The sequence below is a fragment of the Diabrotica undecimpunctata genome, chromosome 8 (genome assembly GCF_040954645.1).
Source record: "Diabrotica undecimpunctata isolate CICGRU chromosome 8, icDiaUnde3, whole genome shotgun sequence".
Taxonomy (NCBI): domain Eukaryota; kingdom Metazoa; phylum Arthropoda; class Insecta; order Coleoptera; family Chrysomelidae; genus Diabrotica; species Diabrotica undecimpunctata.
This window is the reverse complement of record NC_092810.1, coordinates 30,602,052-30,627,239: the sequence shown is the minus strand read 5'-3', so window position 1 is coordinate 30,627,239 and position 25,188 is coordinate 30,602,052. Positions and strand designations below refer to the sequence as shown.

At 34.5% G+C, this 25,188-nt stretch overlaps 1 protein-coding gene across 1 annotated transcript in view; it reads right to left on the bottom strand.

Annotated features, from left to right (window-relative positions):
* The window catches only part of LOC140447373 (serine/threonine-protein kinase S6KL-like), a 290,169-nt gene that overhangs the window by 43,870 nt on the left and 221,111 nt on the right, over positions 1–25,188 (bottom strand). The window lies entirely within an intron of this gene.

Here is a 25,188-nt window from a genome sequence, read left to right as displayed (position 1 = left end):
AAATTGTTTTTAACAAGATTATTTTTTACCTCTTGTTTTGTTTCTATATATTTACATTAAATATTAATTTGTTTTGTTGTATAATCCACTTTTGCAATAATTATGTGACCTATTTGATTTAAAATGGATTCCGGATTTTTTTATATTTTGCCAACTATGTCAACTTCAATCTCTGTCAATGATAATGACGTGCAACGGTGAGTAAATTAGATGGACTGTAAGTCATTAATTTTGTTGACTTTCTAAATATATTTTTTCTAAATATATTTTTTTCTTATCTTAGTATAGTATAGTAGTACCATACGCCATTATAGAACAAAACTAATGCTACACTATGTTATATATTTGTAATTCGGAAATGCACTATAAAAAAATACAGGGTGTCCCATTTGAAATATTGAAGATGCATTTTATTGGGCACTTCCTGTAAACAAAATTTGGTCTGTTGCTACACTGTTGGTCGGTACAGATAAAATAATACAACTTTTATTTAAATTTTTTTTGTATTCCCGAAATTAAGGAAAATAAGTGGGGGGTCAAAATATAATGAGAAACCCTGTACCAGCTTCAGAATTTAATATCAACATTATACTCCTTTCTGCCAAATGATAGTCAACTTGGTACAATCGAAGGTCAAAGCAAGCGTCATAGTGTAATCTACCATCCAGATGAATGGTCACCACAAACCTACTCAGGTTTGTGGTAACTGAAATGCAACATCAAGAGTTTTTGAACACAGCAGGTTTAAAGAATATGATTACCAACCGGTAATTAACTACTAATGGATACAGCTTTAGCTGGCTTAAAATAAGATGCCTTCGATTTCAGAGAAATCGACCCCTTCAATTTCAAATTAAGGACGTTCTAAATCCTGAAAGTGAGTTTTATAATGTTGATCTTTCCAAAAAGAAAAATGTTGGTAGGCCCATTAGCAGTTTGAACATAATACAAGAACCACTCTATCCAACAAGAAGGACTGTTACAGCTGCAAAGAAGAATAACATGATGGAATTAGTGCCATACATACCACCTGTATATCACCATCGTTATAAAAACTTGCACGCACACTGCGTTAGCCACCCGAGCATCTGGTCAACGAAATCTCAAAGATAGATCTTCTGAGGATGAAATGATATATAATTAGATGAGTTGAAAAAAAAAATCATTCAGATTTATATTGGTCTATAATAAGTCCATTTTTTTTTGTTTACCTCACCGTTTTAAGGTATTTTTTTGTAAAACTTCTGATTTTTGCATTAAGCCTACTTATGTTGCACTATATTATTTATGAATAAACATTTGAATTATATTCAAGTATTTTGCTGATTTTTTTATTTGAATTTTAAGAAATATGTCAATTATTCCAATTGAACCTATTCGGAGTTGGACCGTTATTATTCTATATGCCTCATGTGTTGGTTTGTGTTGGTTTTCTATATACCTGAGTCACATATCCAGTATCCTTCTTTGGTATTAAAACATCATGAGTTAAATCAAAGCCCATTGCTTGACTAAAATTTTGATTAGAGAATTCATTATTTAGTTGAAAATAGGTATTATCAGTACATAATGTGAACAACTCCGTTATACTTTTTTCTTGTGATGTTTCTACATCAATTGCTAGATTTAAACCGTAACTGGTGATGTGGGGTCATACGAGCCCCAACAGATTTTTAAAGTGACATACGTCTTAGCTTATTTAGCGCGACTGCTTGACCGGCTAAATGCCTCAGTACCTCTCCCTCCATCAGTGTGTTGTGTGACATCGAGCGGGATAGTCGTGAGCAAATAGGTAAATGTTTACAAATTATACGGCAATAACTGTGCCGTGAAGACACTGTGGCCCCACCTCACCGGTTACGTTGTTTTTAATAATTAGTTTTTTTATTTTCAGTTGAAAATGGACCTGTCACGATATAATAAAATGGATTCCGATGATCCTAGGATTGAACAATGGGCTCGAAGTATTCTAGACGCGGATGAGAGTGATTTCAGCAGTAACGATGACTCTGACAATGATCCCGACTATGTCAGCGAACACGAAACTGATTCAGAAATTGAATGGGAGCCGAAAACCGTGGAACTTCTATTGGATGTTGAATATCCCGCAAAATGCAGCACCTTCGGAGGTTAATTCTGACTCGGATCCACATGAGCAGCAACAAACTCCAGGCCCTTCGAGAACGTACTATGGCAAAAATCGATACAAGTGGACTGCAGAAGCTCCACCTTCAAATGTAAGAACAAGAAATTTCAACATTATCTCTCATCTTCCTGGGGTTATTGGGAGAACCAAGTCTCTTGGGAAATTGTGTCTCCAGAAAAGTGCTTGGGAATGTATAAAAACAAACGATATTTTAGAAGAAATTGTTCTTAGAATAAATGAAAAACTTGCCAGGATTAGAACGAAATATACCGATAGTAATAGAACGGTTCTAAAAGATTTAGACATTATTGAACTGAGAGCGTTTATCGGTTTGTTATTTTACTCAGCCATATTTAAATCCAATACGGAAGACTTGAGTTCGATATTCGCCACCGACGGTAGTGGTAAAGAAATTTTTAGATGCACCATGTCAGTAAAACGATTCTTAGTACTTTTGACAGCGCTTAGGTTTGATGATGAAATTACGGAAAGATCGTAAAAAACCGAAAAACTTGCCCCCATTTCATCAATTTTCAATAGTAGAAAACAGCAAAAAAAATTATTTCATAGGGCAGCATGCTTGTATTGATGAAATGCTCATTGGTTTTCGGGGAAGATGTTTATTTCGCATGTACATGCCTCAAAAACCCCGAAAATATGGCTTAAAGATAATGGCACTAACTGACGCCCGAACCCATTACTTTTTGGATGGGTATGTATATACAGGTGCTGGAAGTGATGTCCAAACATTGTCAGAAGAGGAAAGAAAATTTAACAAACCAACGCAATCAGTTCTTCGTCTAGTAAAATGTATTGAGGGTTCTAACCGTAACGTAACAGCAGACAACTGGTTTACATCGTTAGAAGTGATAACTGAGTTGAGGAACCGAAGATTAACTTACGTGGGTACTGTTAAAAAAAATAAAAGGGAGATACCTATTTCTTTTTTGCCAACTAAAACGAGGCTCACGGGATCATCTCTATTTGGATTTGGTGATAGAGTTACATTAGCTTCATATGTACCTAAACCACGAAAAGCGATACTTTTGATTTCTTCAATGCACTACAGTAATGCAATAAACGATGAAACAAACAAACCCGAAATTATCGAGTTTTATAATCAAACAAAAGAAGGCGTCGATGCATTAGATGAAAAATGTACAGTGTATTCTATACATCGTAGAACTCGAAGATGGCCTCTTACTTGTTTTTATACAATTTTGGATATTTCTTCCGTCAATGCGTTTATTCCTACCTGGAAACCCCCAAAAATAGAGGTATGAATTCATCAAATCTCTGGCTCGGCAACTTGTGCAGGATCATATGGAAAGAAGACTAACTATTCCTCAAATTTCAAGACAACTGAGACATAATATCGCTTCCATTTTAAAAACAGACATTCCTGAACAGAAAAATGCTATTTTAAAAAAAGAGTAAGGTGCTCAAAATGTCCACGATCCTTGGATAGAAAAACGAAGATAGTTTGCGTTAGTTGCAAAGCGCCAATATGACACATGTGTGAAACACACATTTGCAAGGATTGCCTATAAAAATGGATTGTTGTTTTTATGATGTTATTTGTTTTTGGTTATTTTTTTGTATTGGTAAGTTAGATTGAATGTTTAAGTTTATGTTTTAAGAAAAACAATTTTTTTTTGTTCCTCATTTTTTTGTTACAGGATAATGTTTACTCAAGTTACAAAATAACTCAGTTTTTGAGGCTGTTTCTTAGTTTAATATTTTATGCGTGATAAGTATTTCAAATATTTGTTAAATTTATGTTATAACAAAATAAACGTCTTTAAGTTGTTATTGAAGTCATTTTTTTTTAAATATAAACAAATGTCAGTGTCTAATTTTGCAAAACAAATTGGGGTCAGTGTGACCCCAACTCACCATACACGTAACAAAAAATGGACCTCACCAGTTACGGGTTAAAGGGATAAAATTTATTCTTCTTCTTCTTGATCTTCATAAGTTATTATGTTTGTTCATTGGCGGATTGATACCCCTAAGAAATAAAATTTATTTATTCCCATTAATATTATTGCAAATAAAGTGGGATTAAAAAATATTTATTTTATTTGGTTGTGTTGGCACGACACTGATCAACATTAAGGCGTACTGGTACTCCAGTGCGTATTCATCGGTTAACCGTCACTGACGCATTACTCTTGGACTGGAAAATTGCATCCATCTAAACAATCTTTTATTCCGCCGATATCAATGCGAAACGTAATTGACGATAGCTAGTGCAGGCCACTGCTTGTCGTTAACGAATATAATCGCTTTCAAGGTAACGATATTTAAATGATAGAGTCATTTACCGACGACGGCTGCGGGTTTATTTACGTTTCCATCGTCGGAAAATTATTTAAGATTTTTATTGTTGCACGAGACAACATACTTAATGAAAGACTTAAACCAAATTATTGATATGACGATAAAAGGAGCCTCATACTGCAACAAATTATTTTTCTTTTGCCTCCAGTAATTTGTCGTTCCATCGAGAAAGTTTCTATTTAAGAGAGAAAATAAGTCAATTATTATTATTGAAGTTATCACTTAACTTGTTCTGCAAAAATCAGAATGCCATCTCTCACATCCAAATATAATCGTTTTTTCACAGATCTGCCCTGGTCTATCGACCAATCATGTGAACGTAGGTATAAAATTTAGAGTTCATATTTTATTTCCTTTCAACATGTTAATTAGTGAAGTAGTGAACCCAACATACAAAGGTTACTCGCCTTTTTAGCGCGATTAAGGGCAAAATTAGGTGTAAGAGCCTCGGCATCCAGAATGACATTTAACGCATCGATGGTTATTGAGCGTTGTTTAAATTAAGCAATGATATGCCACGTTACTAGTGACAATACGCCAATATATTTTTCACCTGCGGATCATATTTCTGTAGGAGTTCATTTTAAATTTTTACTATTATAGTGTGATTTTATGTGGTATATATTACAATATACTCAAGTCGTCAGAGAATTGACCTTTAAAAATCATAGGAAGGGTCTATGGAGAGGCTCACAAAGACGGCTTTTTTAACACAAAAGTAAAAGGCACCAATAGAAATCCAGCCTGTAGAAGTCATTATTCATGGAATTGTCTATCGAAAGAAAGGCTCAGAAAGAAGACATTTTTACCACCATATTAGAGGCATCTTAAAAGGAATTGATATAATATAGCCCGTAGAAAACATTATTCATGGAATAGTCTATGGAAAGAAAGGCTTAGAAAGAAAGCCTTTTTCTACCTTAAAATTAAAACCATCTTAAAATCAACCAATAGAAATAAAGCCTGTAGAAAACATTCTTCATGGAATGGTCTATGGAAAGAAAGGATCAGAAAGAACGCGTTTTTTTACCGCGTTAAAAAAATTAATAAAAATATAACCTTTGAAAAACATTATTCGTCTATGACGAAGCTCAGAAAGATGGATTTTTTACCACACAATTAAAAGGCACCAATAGAAATACAGCCTGCAGAAAACATTCGTCATGGAACGGTCTATAAAAAGAAACGCTCAGAAAGAAGGCTCTTTTGTACCACAAAGTTAAAACCATCTTAAAAGTAACCAATCGAAATACAGCCTGTAGAGAACATTTTTAATGAAATGGTCTATGGAAAGAAAGCAGTTTTATACCACAAAATTAAAGCCATCTTAAAAGGAAGCAATAGAAACACAGCCTGTAGAAAACATTATTCATGGAATGGTCTATGGAAAGAAAGGTTAAGAAAGAACAAGTTTTTTTACCGCGTTAAAAAAATTAATATAAATATAACTTGTGGAAAGCATTATTCGTAGAATGGTCTATGGAGAGGCTCAGAAAGAGGGCTTTTTTTAACACAAAATTAAAAGGCACCAATAGAAATCCAGCCTGTAGAAATCATTATTTATGGAATGGTCTATGGAAAGAAAGGCTCAGAAAGAAGGCTCTTTCTTATCACAAAATTATAGCCATCTTCAAAGAAAAAAATAGTAATACAGCCTGTAGAAAACAATGTTCATTGAATGGTCTATGGAAAGAAAGGCACAGGAAGAAGGCCTTTTTTTACCTCAAAATTAAAGCCATCTTAAAAGTAACCAATAGAAATACAGCCTCCAGAAAACATTCTTGATGAAATGTTCTAGGGAAAGAAAGGCTCAGAAAGAAGGCTCTTTTTATGACAAAATTATAGCCATCTTAAAAGGAACCAATAGTAATACAGCCTGTAGAAAACATTCTTCATGGAATGGTCTAGGGAAAGAAAGGCTCAGAAAGAAGGCGTTTTTTACATCCAAATTAGAGGCATCCTCAAAGAAATTAATATAGTAGCCTATAGAAAACATTATTCATGGAATAGTTTATAAAAAGAAAGGCTCAGAAAAAAGACTCTTTTGTTCACAAAATTAAAGTCATCTTAAAATGAACCAATAAAAGTACAGCCTGTAGAAAACATTTTTCATGGAATGTGAAAAATGTTTTCATGAAAAAAAATTAATATAAATATAAACTGTGGAAAACATTATTTGTGGAATGGTCTATGGAGAGGCTCAGAAAGACGACTTTTTTAACACAAAATTAAAAGGCACCAATAGAAATAGAGCCTGTAGAAATTATTCTTCATGGAATGGTCTATGGAAAGAAAGGCTCAGAAAGAAGACGTTTTTTACCACCAAATTAGAAGCATCTTAAAAATAATTGATCTATTATAGACTGTAGAAAACATTATTCATGGAATAGTCTATATAAAGAAAATAACCAATAGAAATACAACCTGTAGAAAACATTCTTGATGAAATGGTCTAGGGAAAGAAAGGTTCAGAAAGAAGGCTCTTTTTTAACACAAAATTAAAGCCATCTTAAAAAAAAGCAATAGTAATACAGTCTGTAGAAAACAATCTTCTTGAAATGGTCTATGGAAAGAAAGGTTCAGAAAAAATGCGTTTTTTGCCGTTTGAAACCTTATTCGTGGAATGGTCTATGGAAAGACTCAGCAAGATGACTTTTTTTACCATAAAATTAAAAGGTACTAATAGAAATACAGTCTGTAGAAATCATTCTTCATGGAATGGTCTCTGGAATGAAAGACTCAGAAAGAAAGCCGTTTTCTATCTCAAAATTAAAACCATCTATAGCCTGTAGAAAGCATTTTTCGTGGAATGGTCTATGAAAAGAAAGGATCAGAAAGAAAGCACTTTTGTACCACAAAATTAGAGCCATCTTAAAAGGAACCAATAGCTGTATGACCAATGGTTCAAGCGAGAAAAAAGTCCAATAAATATAAGGTTTGTGATTAGTATGGTACAAATTTAGCGAATTCTTAAAATATCTCAAGACAATATGATTACTGTTTTGTTGATGTTAAAAAATGATTGTTATAGTGTATTTTAATAGCAATATTTATAAAACTCACACGTTGTTAACGTAAATTACATTTATTAATACTTTCAACCTTATTCACGGTCCGAGATTCGCCTCGTTTGACCCCATTAACAATGTAAGGTTGAATAATTTTAATATTTAGCATATAACAATTATCTTTATTACTTATAAACAAAAAAAAACAAGTAAGAAATGTGTCATGTGTTGACAATATCCTTTAAAGTCAACAGCGATAAATAAAAAAAATAATATTACAAACTGGTACATCTCAATTTTATGCTTTGCTTAAAAATTCGGGGAAATACCGCCATTAAAAAGTTGTTCTATTTTGTTCTATTTTAGACATTATGATTCATTCGGTCAGTAGGACAATCTTCTGTATCTTTCTTATTAAGTAATAAAATATATTTAAAATATATAGGGATGTTTTTATATAAAAAAATTAATCAAAATAAGCATAGCTGTTTCTTTAAATTGTATTTATCATCCTTAATAGTGGTGGTAAATGTGAAAAACTACAAAGGGTTCTATAAAGTACTAATCACAAAAGGAATAATCTTTCAGAATAATTTTCATTTTTCCTTTATTCCTTTGCGTGGTGGTCTTTCCTAATTATATTACTCCATAAGCTTATATCTTGGGCTATACTAATATCAATCCCATTTACCGACAAGTACTGTCTCCTTCATGTCTTCTTTGGTCTTCATCTCCTATTCAGCTTTCCCAGCTTTCAAATCAGCAATTTTCGTATTGGAGGATTAACGCCACCAAGTTTCTTTGCCCTTAAACTTATTTCCTGAGTGTTTTCCAAGCATTTCAGTAGAAGTATATCTAATATATATTAGCCATATACCTCCAAATTGTATTAGGACTTTCTTTCATGTTCCAGCACATTTTTTCTACTATTTTTATACTTCTTAGCGTAGAGTAGCTTATTAGCTCTTTGCTTTAATTCTTCCAACAAATTAATGTTCCTTTGCAAATGGAGTGATCAAACTGACACTGCAAATTCTGGGTGAGGTCTGACATGGGAATGATGAGGAATAACGATGGGAACGACTGGAAGACATATGAGATACTCATTAACTTGAGAGTAAGTATGATACACAGTGGAAAACCTGGGACGAGTCATGAAAGAAGCTATAGAAGGCAGTAGAATAGGTCATCGAGAGGTGAGGAGGATGCCATACTAGTGAAGTGCGGACATCGAAGAGCTCAGAGATAAATGCCTGAAATAGAATACCTCGCACGAAAGAGAGAACTCAACAGAAAAATTTGTACAGAAAAAAGAAGGCACTTGAGAGAACTGTGTGACAAGCTGGATGAGAATATCGTTGGTCAGGGACATAGAATCGCAATGAAAAAGTTCCATGCGTACCTCTCATACGAAATGCCACTAGACAAAAAGCTTGAGGTAACACGAGAGCTTTTTCCGTTGGACAGATGGCATGGAGTAGGAAGGAACGAGGGAGCTGAGCGGGCTGAGCGTACTCTTTACCATAGATGCGAGTCGAAGCATTAGATACCCTCAAGACACGTAGGTCCCCTGGAGTGCCTGGTCCCCTGGCAGATACCGTACTTAACGGTAAAGTGTCTAGGACGCGCGGAACCTGGGCGGCTTTTGGAACACATGAAAACATTGCTTGAAGCACAGGCATTTCCTGAGGATTGGAGGGCATTAAGGTTGGTACTGCTTCCCAAAACTGGGGAGAAATATTGCCCCATATGCCCCTCCGATGCATCAGAAACTTGTACGAGAGGATGCTGCGAGGACGGTTCGACCACATGATTGGAAAATCAGGAGGCCTATCCACGAGACAATTCGAATTCTACAAAGGGAAAAGCACAATTGACGCATTTGCGAGTGTAATCGTGGCATTGTCCAACATTGGGGACGAAAAGCGCTGAGCGGCTGTGGAACAAGATTGGAACAACACGCAAAATGTTGCCCAGTGGACTAAGATACTAATACCGGCCTAAGGGACTGGGTGGACTGTGGTGACAGGTGACTGAATTACTTTCTGGCGCAAGTGCTTACAGGACATGGGTGTTTTAGGGCGTATCTTCATAGGATCAGAAAAACAGATACAGATAAATACCTATACTGCCGACACTGTTACACAATGATGGAGTGTAATAGATAGAAAGTGGAGAGAAACAGAATGTATAGAGAAATAGGTATGAACCCTGTGACTATAAGAGAGATGATCGTGAAGATGACGGTAAAAAAGGTTGGAATAGTGTACACAGTTAGGTCCGAGCAGACATTAAAAAGAAAGAAGAAGAAGAAAAACACCAGCCGAACCAATGACAGAGATAAGATCTAGATAAGAGAAGGGAGTGCTCCGAAAGTGTCGTCAGCGTTACACCGGCCATCCCGCTTTCGGAGTACGGTCAACTGCGTACAAGTAGGAGAGGGTGGTTTTAGTTAGTAGGCAGGATAACAGGAAGGCATCAGTTTGCAGGATGTCCTTCTAGGGGAAAATGGGCTCAATGTACTTCTCTACTCTGAATCCAACACACGCATGGGTTAACCTGGTACGGTTTTTAGAAATTTCCAGCCTCAGAAACGAAAAAAAAAGGTGAGGTCTAACATAACTTTTGTAGAGTCTCAAAAATAAGTCTGGAGACATGTTATGAAACATTTTTGATATAAAGTATAAAGAAGAGTTCGCTTTACCAACTACTTTTGCTGTTTGATTAGACCAACTTAATGTTTGGTTGACCGAAACAACAAGATCATTTACTTCCTGTACCGATTTTAAAGGAACACCTCTCAAAAAATATGTTATATATGGATTATTATATTCACATTGAATGACACAACTCTTACGCGTATTTATTAAAATAGCTCATATTATGCTCCATTCTGATAGCTGGTTAAGGTTACTCTGAAGAGTATTAACGATATCTGGACAATATAACTTTAAATCGTTGGCATATGAAACCGATTTTGACTGACATCCACACGATAAATCCGATACGTACAGCAAAAACAGAACGGGCCCTAATATTGATCTCAGAGGTACATCACTGGGGCCTGGAGGATCAATGGAGGGACCAAAAAAGTTATTTGAAAGAGGAAGATTTCTAATCAAAATAACAACTCACCACGTACGCTGTACTGTTCTAGCTTCAGCTTTAATTTTTTATGACTTATCAAATTTAAGGGAAAAATCTACATAAATAATCGGCTCATATCGGTCCAAAGATTAAGTCCATTCACTAAAAGCGGAACAGTAAAGAGGTTGCTAGTTACAGAACGATTCGGCAGAAACCCGTGTTAAGAGACTAAAATAGGACTGGACTTATTTCCACTGTTATATTATATCGGTGTTACTATACCAGATTTCCATGAAGTTGTGATTAAATTGGTTTGTAAAGATTTGGCCAGTAAAACTGTTATCGGAGCCGCTAAATTATCTGCACAATTATAATATAATAATGATGAAATATTTTCTGGCCCAGGAGAGGCAGTAATCTTTGAAGTCTTTTTCAGTAGAGATGTCAATTGTTGATAAACTTTCCATTATTCTGCCAGTAGGAGGCATATCTGAAAGCGTAGCATCTGTGTCAATGGTAAATTCACTGGAAAATGCCAATTCACAAACCTCTTCTTTTTTACTAAATTCTTTGACTATTTTTTTATTGATTGCACCAGTAATGTCCAATTGAGCTTGTGCCTGAAGAACTACAAGGTTCGAAATACCTATTCTTGAAAGATAATACATTTTACTAAGTTCTTCCTCATTAGTAATTATCAAGTCTAAAACTGAAGGTGTATTACCTTCACGATATCTTGTAGGTTGTGTTACAAATTGGTTCAGATTAGTTTGAAAAAATAAATTGTAAAATGGAACACTGTTTGACTGGCCATTTTAAATCCCTAAAATTGATATCTCCACGATTAAAATCTCCACATTATCCAACATCTGATTTTTTGTCCTTCCGATATTTTGGTTTTAGTTTGGCTTGAATAATCTCCCCAAACTGATCGTAACTGAGCACATGGGAATCCCCAAATTGACGTAAGTCGATTATTGTCGAGACGAATAATTTGTCTTCTGACTTTGTTCTTTAATTATTTATAATGAGGCAAGTGCAAGAGAAACCATTAGAATACAACAAAACGGCATATCTATGTTTCGTGGACCTTAAGAAGGCATTTGACCCAGGTCAAATTAAAAGACGTTATCCACTTACTGTACGCAAGTGAGATGCCTCTAGGAATAATCAAAACGATCGAAAATATCTACCAAAACAACACAACAAAAGTAAAAGTGGAAGAAGAACTAACCGACCCTATTGAAGCTGGCCATGGGATAAGACAGGGAGATTCCCTGAGTCCTCTATTGTTCAACCTGATTATGAATAAAATAATAAAAAAAGTAAGAACTAAAAAAGGATACCAAATGGGAGAAAAACAACTTAAAATAATCTGCTATGCAGACGACTCAATACTACTCTCTCAAAGCAAAGATGATTTACAACGTATGCTGCAGCAATTTAACATAACCACCAGAAAACATGTTATATTCCCCAAAAAAGACAAAATGCATGGTTACATGGATTTTGCTAGGAAGCTGGAGCTGGAAGGTCAGATATTAGAACAAGTGATGGGGTTTAAATATCTAGGCATCACATTATCTGGCTGCGGAAAGCTCGAAACTGAAGTGGAAGATCAAGTGAATAGAGCAAACAGGCTGCCTGAATAAATAAATATAGAGAAATAAAAATTTGGGGAAAGAAACGTAAGACTTTACAACACAGTCTTCAGACCAATAATAACATACGCAGCATAAACAAGACATGACACAGAGAGGACAAAAAGGATGTTACAAACAGCAGAGATGAACACACTTAGAAAAATTAATGGTAAGACACTATGGGACAGAGCTAGAAGTACAGATATACGACGTAGATGCAAAGTGGAGAACATCAAGAACTGGGTAAGAAATAGAAGAGTAGAATAGAACGATCATATAAGCCGAATGACAACAAATAGAGTATACAGACGGCAAGAGACGGTTCCTCAATAGGAAGACGATCAGTAGGAAGACCACGAAATCGATGGAACTATAACTTACTGGAGGCACATTGAAAAACAGACAGAGTCATGTCTATATAAAAAGAAGAAGAAAAAGAACAACAAGATTTTGTCCTAAATTGATTATATTTTTTCGTTTTAGTTAAATTAGAAATCTATTTGAGCAATGGACGTGGATAAGTCTATAAACCACAGCATAAGATCGATTTTTCGTTGTAGAATGCAACCACACATTATTTAGGACTATAGGATACATTTATTGGGTAGAGAAACATATCTTCGTAGATTTCATAATGCAGGAAAATACTTTAGGAAAAACTTGCTCCCGGAGGAATAAAATGCGCAAAACATTTGAGAGATTAAACAGAAGAGCCGCACAAAATAGAAATCGATTTGCCAATTACGGTCAATCAAAGTTCTACTGGATATATAATTTTATATTTGTAGATTTGAATTATTTTAATTATTTTTCAAAAATGTTAATTTTTAAAAATATTTATTACTAAACGGGGAAAGTATAAGTACATCCAACTATAAAAATATATCTAAATATATTGGAATTCAAGATTTTTATCACAATGTGGCAACGCAAAATCTACGCACTGTGTAAATCCTGTTATTTTTCAAAATAACCTGTTTGGCTAAGCACGAATTTTTGTCACGATTGGCCTATTGACCTTCAAGGTATTTAAGAATGAAGAAAAAAAAACTTCGCGAACCCCGCAGGCTTTGGATGAACAAGCTATAAATTTAAAACCTGTTAGAAAACGTATTTATGAGTCTGTTCTATAATATTTGGGTGTCAGGTGCAACGTCCTCTTACCGAATTCTTTTAAAGGATAAAGCTGTTCAAGATACGAGGGTTACTACACAAGTTTTTAAGTTTGAGGAACAAAGGTGTAGAAACGTCTAATCTCATAGTTGCACCACACAACTTGACCGATTAATTAGTATTAATTTATTATTATATGTTATAAATGTATTAAAAAACTCCCAAGAATAACAAAACTAACTCAGTTCAGTTACTAGAAGTTAGAAAACTAAAGGAAGATGATGTAAAATAGAAACTCCAACAGAAAATATCTGAAAACCTGAAAATCTTGACAAATTGGACATAAACATCTATGAGATCAACAAATAATGGGAAACACTATAACACTGTCCCATCGTTTCATGAAAAGAGCTATTAAAATTAATATTCGTTTCTTAATTTGAGTGTCATTAGAACCCTCTTTAGTAAACTCCAAGGTACTTGTATGACTCAACATTCTTAATTTCACAGAGGTCTAGCACTAGATTATTTTGATCTGCTTTTACAAAAACTAGCTACTTGATCTTTTCCATATGTATAGTCAAACCCCAAGCCTTAGATTCAACTTTCTGATCATATATTTTACATCATCCTCATCCTAAGTTAATATGTATAGATGTACTCATCAATAGATATACCCATGTTATAGCATGTGCATCTCCATCGTCGTAGTGCTATATTTAAATAAATTTTAAGTTGGAGCCATTTCGCAAACTTGCCTTAATCCTAGAGTAAGTTTTTTCCGATCTTGACATTACCCGTTATATTCGTATACATATTTTTAACAGCATATATATAATTATATATATATATATATATATATATATATATATATATATATATATATATATATATATATATATATATATATGTATATGAAAGCCATTGGAGCACATATTAGTCAAACCTTTCGCGTTTTAATCAGTATCAATAGAGCAATATAACAGTTATATCGGTGTAGTCCCCACCTTATCAGTCGACTCGGGCTTGATACCAATTAAAACTACGAAAGATTCAACTAATGTCTCCAAAATACTTCCCAAGTTAGAGGTTACCGCATAGAGGTGCCACCTGCTTTGATGACGAAGAACTAAACAATTTAGTAAATTGTTTTTTATCCTCTGTTGAAATGTGCAAATGTTAGTAGCTTTGAACAAAAGCTTGCTGTTGGTCTGATGAAAAGCCGTATATCATTCATTCCATGTTGTAAGGAATTTCAATTCCAAATTAGCGACCAATCAGTTTAAAAATTAAAAACGCCTAACTCTGAAGCGAGATCGGCGTTCATAATGATGAAGTCTCTTTTCAGAAGTCACGATTTACCACTTGCTACCAAAATCTCTCTCATTAGATGCTCTGTATTTTCTACGTTATTATACGCAGTAGAGGCCTGGACACTTTCCGAAGCTTCTTTAAGAAAACTCGAGGCATTCGAGATTGGTATTTTAAGAATTTCATGGGTGGATCGTGTGACTAATGTTGCGGTCTTACGTAGAATAGGCAAGGAATGCGAGATTATTAACACTATCAAAGAGCGCAAACTAGAATATCTTGTCCATGTTATGAGGAATGAACAGAGATACGGCTTGTTGCAACTCATTCTTCAGGGCAAGGTATTTGGAAAGAGAGGACCAGGGAGAAGAAGAATATCTTGCTTCAAAACCTGAGAAAGTGGTTTAATTTTCAAAGTTAGGATAGCCATGTTGATCGCCAACATCCGGAACGGATAGGCATCGTAAGAAGAAGAATTCTGTAGCGTATCATTAGTATATTGAAGGAAAATTTATTAAAAGTAAAAAATTAAAAAATTTAAACATGTGAATGACTTATATCATTGATTATAAACCACCCACCCTTATATTATTAAAACCAATCGTTATACGCAATGAATATTGCTAATACCCTGGGTAATCTTGAGCAAAGGGCATAGAGTGATCTTTAGCTGCTAGTTAGTCGGTTTCGTGGTTCCAACAAGGCTTACCTTTCGGATACCCGGCTGACATTTGTGTGCTTCGTGTGCTTGATCCTGATGTTCGGTATGCATAAACACTGCGAAAGCACGGACTATTGATCGTTTTGGCGGAAAGAGTTTTCAACAAAAGGTGTCAGAAAAGCTACTACAGGGATAACTGGCTTGTGGCAGCAAAGCGTTCATAGCGATGTTACTTTTTTATTCTTCGATGTCGGCTCTTTCTATCACTGCATTGGACTGTTCACACATAAACAGACATAGACACGGAACGTGACCTGGGTTTAGACGGTCGAGAAACATTTTATTTTTACCCTACTGCCAAGCTATCCTAGAGCGGATAATTATGCGAATCTATAATCTGTGGAATTATGTCTGAAATTTTTTAAGGTCGTATCCTTTCTAGTCAAAATTGGCAACGATATTTCTTAGATAAAAAAAGGCGAAGGTCTCAAAACACTGTGATTTTACTTGGCAATCATAGCTCTCTAAGATTGTCAAACGAACCCATAATTCCGTTGAGATTTTCAGTTTACGGTGGGATTAATTCTTGCCAGATCTTTAGACGAACAAACATGGATTTTATGTAATTTTCGATATTGGCACTCGGAATTGTCTATAAAGGACTTACGTACTTGGCAGGGTGACGTACCTGGTAGAGGAGTTTACACGCTGGGCACAACAAACTCAACCTTTAGCTTGAGGATTCGACTTAACATTTAGACGACACCCCTGGTATATAATAAAAAATGAAGATTATAAAAGATGAGATGATTATAATGCAGTATCTCATCCAATTTTTTATATCTTTTATTCTGTTTCGCATATTACTAACAATGTGTTGCTCAATCTTTATAGTCTTTAAAATAGCATCGCTAACTAAGCGTGGCAACACGGTACTGCATTAGCTTTGGCCGGTGAACATCCTCTGGTGATGATTTAAGTGTCTGGGCTTAAGAAACAAGGCGCACGAGAAGAGATAAACGCGAATCCTTCGTTAGTATTCAAGGACATTTTCCATCTTCGCATTTATGCAATCTAACGTCGAAGAAAGAGTGCAGAAGCGCCGAAGACGTACCTTCGGATCGGAACCAGTTGTTTATAAAACACATTTACTCTTTAAAGAAAACTTAAAAGGAATCAATTACTATTCAACGGTTATTGAAGAGGCAAGTGCTTAAACTGAATTATGTAAATATAAACATGTAACAAAAATAAAATTATTTCTAAAATAAAACACGACACAGGAAACCACAAAAAATAGTTTCAAAGCCCTGTTTCATAAAGCAGAGATACCAGGACAAAACTGGTCCATATTTCTATTCTTTTATGTGACTACTCGTATTTATATTGATTCATATCGTGTTGATAAACAGGAAAACAGGGGAGCCGGCTTATTTTACGAGTATTGTTGTTGAAAGTAAACTAATTATGTATGAACTTGTATGCAGGTGGATGTTTTTTAAAGTTGTCTATAATAATAAAAGAGCAACCCGAACAATCCTTCTTTTGTCGGTATTCCAACAACAAAAATATTTTTTTCTAAAGGGGAAACGTCCAATTTTACTGGCCTATAAAAAACCATTTAAACATGAATTACTCGCTACAATTGTGGCATTTTACTGTAAGTCAGGAACTACTTACAATTTTTATAAAGACTGAGACACCACAGTTTATTTATAATACCTCAATATTCCTACACTATCATTTACATAATTTTTATTTTGGTCGAACAAATTTCGGTTTTTGATTGACTAGTAATTTTTTCGTATTTTTGGTATATTGGTCCGCTACTGATAAGTATTCCTTTTTACAACCGTGTAAACACCCATGTGCATTCACTTCTTTATTTTTTTGTATTCTTTCTGTATCCCAATTAACATTTCCTCTATTGTCATTTTTCAATAAATTTAAAACTATTTTTCAAATGATGCATAAATATCTTCAATAAACTTAAACGCTATGATCAGCTGCCTAGAAAATATACTGGTATGCTTTTGTATAATAAACAAAAAACACTTACAATTGGTAAACCAACGCAGTAAATTTGAAAGAAGTTTAAGCAATTTTAAGAACCTGCCTCATAATAAAACACCGTTTATGCATTTATGCAACTTCCTTGTGCAATATACAACCTTGCTAGGCGTGTTTCAAAGAGCTGGTACCTTTGCAAACGTATCTACATAGACTTTTTATTTGAATAGACCCGTTACTCAATTTGAGATTGTGCAGCTTGTACGAGGATCATTGGAAATGAATGATTATTTATTTTTACACATATCAATCAATATTTAAGACATATCAGTGGAAAAATAGTTTTGTTAGAAAAAAACACACACACACACACATACATAAACACACACACACATACATACATATATATATATATATATATATATATATATATATATATATATATATATATATATATATATATATATATATATATATATATATATATATATATATATATATATAGTCTCCCGTTTTATACCGCTGCGCGGCTTTGGGAGTATAGCAGGGTAGTCTGTTATATCTAGGGCCTATGGTATACAAGGAAGGTAACATGGCCATTGCTACGCTTCAACCGCCTATTATTACCCCTGGTTTTACCCAAGGTACTCATTTTATTCAGGCTGAGTCGACCTGGGGCCTATAGACATTTTTAAAAAATGTCTAGTTGTTCTTGCCGGCGGTAGGATTCGAACTCCGGACCACCGGCGTGCGAGGCAAGCATCCTACCGCTTGTGCTACGCAGGCCCTATATATATATATATATATATATATATATATATATATATAAAGTCGTATGAAAATGGTATTTTTCTGGCATCCTTACAAGCAGTCACATAATCAGCAGGCACATTATCTTTGTTTTTCAATTGCCTCTAAATACAGGTGTGGACAGAATCACATTCCATCTGCGTTTGGCTATCCATTTGGATAGCCAAATGTAACAATCTATTTGCCATTGTGATGTTGCAGTTTTGATATGTGCATCCGTCGCTATATATCCCAACCGGTAGTTTTTCTTCCAGGCAGTGTTTTTTTAATAGCCTATCAAAAAAGAGACAAAAGTGGAAGCTTGTAGGTCACGGTGTGTCTTATTTCACCAATAGTTCGTGCGATGTTTGGGTATCACATTAGTAAAATTGTGACAGCACAATTTGGTTTTGTAGTAAAATGCTAAAGCTTTTGTTAAAGCTGGCAATTTTGTTGCTTTAACATCAATGATCGATACAACACATGTTTTATCTGTTGCCATTTCGATATCACTATCTTTTTCTAATCGTGCTCTGTTTTTTTTTAAATCTGTCAATATCTGTCACATCTGTCCTTTCGTGGAGAAAACAATGATAAGTTTAGTTTTTCAAAACTGGCATAAAATGTAGTTTGGCTTAGAGGTGATCTTTTTTCATTTATGCATTTTGAGACATACGTGTCGTCGAGGTGCTTTTTTGATGCAAATACCGGTTCTAGATTTAATTTGGACGTTTTTTGTCTACAGTGGTGACTCTGAAATTTAGGTACTCCTTCCAAAAATGCTGTAAGGTATGAATACTCTTCTTCTTTGCATGAAAGGTATGAAATATAGCTATTTCATACCTTTGAAACTAATTTCACGACTTTCTTTGTTCTAGAATTCATGTTTTCAACAAAATTGCACTATTAAACACTACAATAAACGCAAAGGCAGCAACTCATATGTTCTAGGTTAGAATATACACGTTCTGTTGTTTAGAATTCATAAGTAGCGTGGCTGATACGAGCTATTAGAACTCAAATTGAGCAGCACACTTTAACGTGTTATTAGAGTTGATCGAATACGTGGTATGTGTTCTGGTACTTGGGATTAGAATCATTCGGTAGAGCGTGCGCAATAGACTCAAAGTCAATATCTAACTCATTTTGTCTAAAAATTCTCATACTTGGTATTAGAATGCGGTAGCGATATATATAATGTACTCTAACATATCATAAGTTTTCGATACCTTTGACAACATCTGTAATTCTCTTTTTCAAGGTTATTGTTGTGTTTAACTTAATCGTCTCGTCAATCAGAGACAGTGGATGATTAAAGATTTTAGTTACTTTCTCTATCTATGCTATCTCCTTTATATGTCAATTGTATGACATTGCTTAACCATTTTCTTAGTACAAAATTTCTTTTTGAGTAATTCTATTAATTGTTCTTGTACCTATTGTGCCTTGTCTATAGTTTGCGCACCTAAAAGTACGTTAGTTTCTTTCCCCTCTTACTTCCAGATACTTACATTCCTTTTTTTACAAAATTGAATATAATTTCTGATAAAAAGCAGCACAACTGTAACTGCTCCTGGTACTATTTGAAAAGAAATAATTATTGCATTTCTTCTATTGAAAAAATCCCATCTTGATTTACGTACTCGATCAGTATTCAGTATTCAATATGCATGAGAAAGCATTAGCACTGTGACGAACAACAGTTTAATTTTACCGTAGAAAATCTAATCATTCGAAAAGATGAAGATGTTTGATTGCGTAAGATTCTTAACGGAGTATTTCAAGTGGAAAACTATTTAACAAAGAATTTAGTTTAAAATAGGCCTGTTTGCAAATATCGAAAAGAAGAAACCATATGTCAGAAGCTGATAATTTTCGATTTTGAACCATTTCAGACAGCGATCAGATTATTGGAGCCAATCTTACTTTTTTTAAAAAGTAAGATTGGCTCTTACTTTAAAAAGTAAGATTGGCTCTGGATTCTTTTAAAAGAAGTTTTAGATCTAAGCTACATATTATACGATATTATAGTCTGAGTCCAATGTAAGAAAAGGCTGTATAAGATATAAGATATACATATATTTACAATTCTTTAGATAATAAAAAAGTTTGTTTATGTATATTTGTAGATCTCTCTGAAGCATTTGATACTGTAAACCACAAAATACTGTTACATAAACTAAAAAATTACGGCATCAGAGGTGTGGCCTTCAAATTGTTAAAGAGCTACTTAAGTGACAGACAGTAAAACGTAACTGTAGATGGTAAAATCAGCATGACCAGAACTGTGACTTACGGAGTCCCGCAAGGAACGGTGTTGGGGCCGCTTTTATTTACTATTTATATAAACACATTACTTACATTACAGACTTCAAGCCAGATCATAAGTTTCGCTGACAATACAGCCATTGTTTATAGCAATAATAATTGGAAAAAGTTAAAGGAAAATGTCGAAATGGACTTTGTAAAAATAAAAAAATGGTTTCAACATAACCAGTTAACATTAATATTAACAAAACTAAGTACTTGCCATTTTCGTCATACACCACTGGGTTATCAAACTTCAACCAACTTGAAATTGACAACGATACAACAATTCCAGAAGCAGAAAATATTAAGTACCTTGGTATTGTAATAGACAGACACCTAAAATGGGATCATCATATCAAATATGTAGTCCAAAAAATAAGAGGTTTACTCCCAAAATTCAAATATCTTCGCGACTTCTTAGATGTTCACCACTTGAAGATTTTATGCTATTCTCTGATACAACCACAATTAACCTATGGGATTATTGGATGGGATGGAGCCTACAATGCTCACCTTAAAAATCTAAACGTTATACAAAATTGTGTAATTAGAATAATATATAGAAGGGGTATAAGATCTTCAGTGGACCAATTATTTACAGACAGTCATGTCATGGATTTGAACCAGTTGTACTCCTACAAATCATTATTATATTTACACAGTGAGAAATCATTTCTGAATTGTACCCACCATACATATCAAACTAGAACTAGAAATTTAACGATATTAGTACCAAAAAAGGAAAAACCATTGACCAACGTTGCATTGATTTTTTGGGACCAAAAATGTTTAATTGCTTACCATCTACCATCAAAATAATACACAACTATAAAAAATTAAAAAAAAAAATTAAAACAATGGATCTATGGTAATAGATATAAATTGCAAGTATTCGCTGGCCATATTCCAGATTCTATTGGCTGTATTGAAACATTATTAGAGAATATGGAATAACTGGATACTCCTCGAAGATTTTACTGAATATTTTAAGAAACAATTTATGGAATAACTGCACCTAACCACTTAATTGAGAGGCCACCGATATTTAGTAGCAAGCGGCCCACCGATGCCATGATGCCATAAGTATCATTCGAATTTATTTAATGTAAAGCATTGGCAGGTCATTATTTGCTATCAGCTAAGGGTTGAGGTTTGATTCCTAGTTTAAGACAAGACGAACTCACATTTGAGATACTGAGCTAGGCGAAGCATAGACGATAAGCTCCCATGGTTGATTGAGGTATTATTTTTATAATAGTATTTTAATTCTCTTTGGTAGTCTTATCGTTACAATGTGAGATAAAATTAATTTAATATCAACTATTTTGCCACAACAAGATCCCATTTCCTATCTCCTTAATTCAAAAAAGGTTTCGAATTCATTCTTATAAGACCAGTTGATACATCTGAACTGAGTTATACAATTAATAGTATCAATATAAAAGTGAATCTTCCTGTAGTACTGATGGATTATCCGTAAAATTTTTTAAATCTTCCAAAAAATGTGTTGGAACTCATGGTCTCGCTAATTAATGATTCCTTTGAAAAAAGTATATTTCCAGAGTGAGTAAAGACAGCCATTATTATTCCTCTTCATAATGGTGGTGAAAAATCAAATGTCGGCAACTATAGACCTATTGCCTTACTAACGGTACTATCCAAAATTATTGAGATACTTATAAAAGCCCGAATGTACCAGTGATGCTATGTTTTCAATAATACATTAGGTTTACCAAGCACTAAACAATAAACTTTACACTGCCACTGTTTTTTGTGACTATGCCAAAGCTTTTGATTGTGTTAATCACGATATGTTGACATCTTCTGTATGCGGATGACACTGCACTCCTCACGTTAGGGCCACATAGAGAGCGTGGACAATTGTCTGTATTCGAAAGAGCACAAAACTATTTAGATCGAGTCATTAGGTGGTGCAATAAATGGAGAGTGACCATTAACGCATCCAAAACACTTATTTTATTTGATTCAAATCCTCCAATTGTCGCGATGGTCATGGCCGGATAACCTTGTTAGGAGAGGACCTTCTCAGAAACTCGGTTTCCTATTTGGGAGTTCATTTTAGCAGAACTCTCAACTGCAAAGCCGACATTCAAGATACCCTAGACAGGGTGAGAAAGAGATTTAAACTACTGGCAACGCTGTGCGGTAACAACCTACAAAACCTATATAAGATTGCTAATCGAATACAAGGCATGCGTCGACGCATCACTTAAAGCCGCTAAATTAACACCATCATGGCCACCGAAAGGAAAATCCTTAAATTTAGCATGAGGATGTGCAGATACTATCCATCAGATCATATACATCAGGTAGCCAATCTAACACCGGTTAAAGACAGAATCCTATCCCTCTGTAGTAGGTATGTGCTTCGAACCATCACAGGCTCGAGCAACCGAGCCCAACAAACATTAAAGGCGCTATGCAATCACCGAGGGCAAATACTCAGCAGGGTTCCTAAAAGAAAAGTTCCATTCCCTCCAGCTAAACTTCTACACAACACTGGACACAAACTTCCTGATGAGTATTTTGATATTCTAGAATCGTTCCCCATCAAATATCGCAGCTAACAACTGTACCCCAAAAACGCTGAGTAAGAGCCGTTCCTAGTATGGCTGGTAACTCGTGAAGTACCTCCTTCGACTTGTTTGGCCTTCTTCACCAACAATTCTTCTTGTGAGCTTCACCATATCGTCTACATCACACACGCCACCTTCTGAAACCCAGCTTTTTAACAATCCACCTACATCTCCACAAGCATTCGTCACCACGTTTACCACACCCCCCTTACTCCGAAAAAAAAAGGAGTACCACTTCCTTTTTTTTTTCGGAAGGAGAAGAGGCAACAGCCTAAACAAGGTAAAAACATTGGATCGACATGTTGATAAAATTATTAAATTTCTACGAAATTCAAGGTATTTCTTTGAATTGGTTCCAATCTTACTTAGGAAATAGGAAACAGCTGGTTAGAGCAAATGATACTAACTCTAGTCACAAAAGCATTGTATGTGAATTACCACAAAGTTCAGTATTGGGTCTGCGTCCTCTACTTTTCCTTACCTATCTTTATAAATGGCGTCACTAACTAAAAAATCGATGGAAAATTTTTTATTTTTGTCTTTCAAAACAACATATTTTTCTTTGTTCGAGTCTCATCTTCGATATGGTCTTCCATTTTGAGATTCTAGTTCAGCTGCCCAATTTGATGTTATTTTTAAATTGCAAAAAAGAGTAATACGGTATCTTTTTGGCCTCAGTAGAATAGCACATTGCAGAAACTACTTAAAAAAAAAACACGGGATTTGAACGCTTCTCTATTTATATATTTTAAAAACTGTTTGCTTCGTAAACACCTGCATGTTTTACCAGCAAGACCTAATCATGACTACTCCACCACAAATTCAGCCTTTGATGTTTATTTACCGATCCGGTCCACTGAGTTGATAAATACAGTAAAACTTCCCTTAACCGAAAGCTTTTTAACCGAAACATCGTTTAACCAAAACGGCTGAGAGTTTAAATAATTTCGTCAATAAAAAGTAAATGTTTGTCACAAAACGTAAACAATTCCGTTAATTTCACTCACCAATTGATGTCTATGTGTGTTGGGAAATCACAAAAACCAAGAGCTCTAAAAAGATATTTCCGAAAAAGCACTTTCAGTTATAGAAGCCAAAAAAGTTCATGGATGTCGACCACTTTATCTTTAGAATGGTTCGAAAATGAATTCGTCTCAACTGTAAAATCCTTTTTAAAATAAAAAAACCTTCCCATGAAAGCATTGTTGCTTGTTGACAATACGCCCTCACCCACAGACCACTAATAACTCAATGCCCTCACCCTCAAAATCTACAAAATTATGACAATTGTCAGATTTTTGCCACCGAATGTCACAAGCTTAATTCAGCCGTTAGACCAGAGAGTCATAGAGACATTCAAGAGACATTATAGAGGAGCATTGTTAAGACATCTGTTATTACAGGAGACGAATTAATCCATGGTTCTATCAATGATTAGTATCAATGATTTTCGGTTCTCCTTTTCCTTCGCATTGTGCTGACAACCAAAATTTTGATAACAATGAGGTCCGACAATTGACATTGACACAGAACACATCAGTGATACCATCTAAAATAACTTATGGTTGCCTACCCTACATTCCAGTTTTGACACCGAAGCTAATAAACATCTTCAAAAATGTTAGTGGTTTAAAAATTACAACCAAAAATGTGAAATCGGTATCGAAGTTATACACAAAAACAAAAGATCCTTTCACAATACAGGAGTCATCGAAGGTTGTTTATTCTATACCGTGTAATAATTGTAACAAAATATATATAGGAGAATCATCTAGTAATTTTCACAGTAGGGTGATCGCATATCGTAGCGATATAAAAACCAAAAAAATAAATGCATGTGCATTGACAGAACATGCATTAACGTTGAAACATGAATTTAATTTCGAGGATTCCTGTATTTCGGCAAAGGAAAAGAACCATTCAAAACGTGTTTTCTTGGAAATGTGTTCCATAAAATCTAGTACATCTTGCATCAATAAAAAGTCAGACATAGATAAACTGAGCAACATTTATTGTTACTTACTGGAAAAACATCCAAAATAAAATTAATATCTACCTGTACTCACACAAATTACACTTATATGCATAACATGTTGCATACCATTAAGACAGGTTTAAAAATTAAAATCACCTAACACGGGCCTCTAGTATTTCTTAAAAAGAAATACAA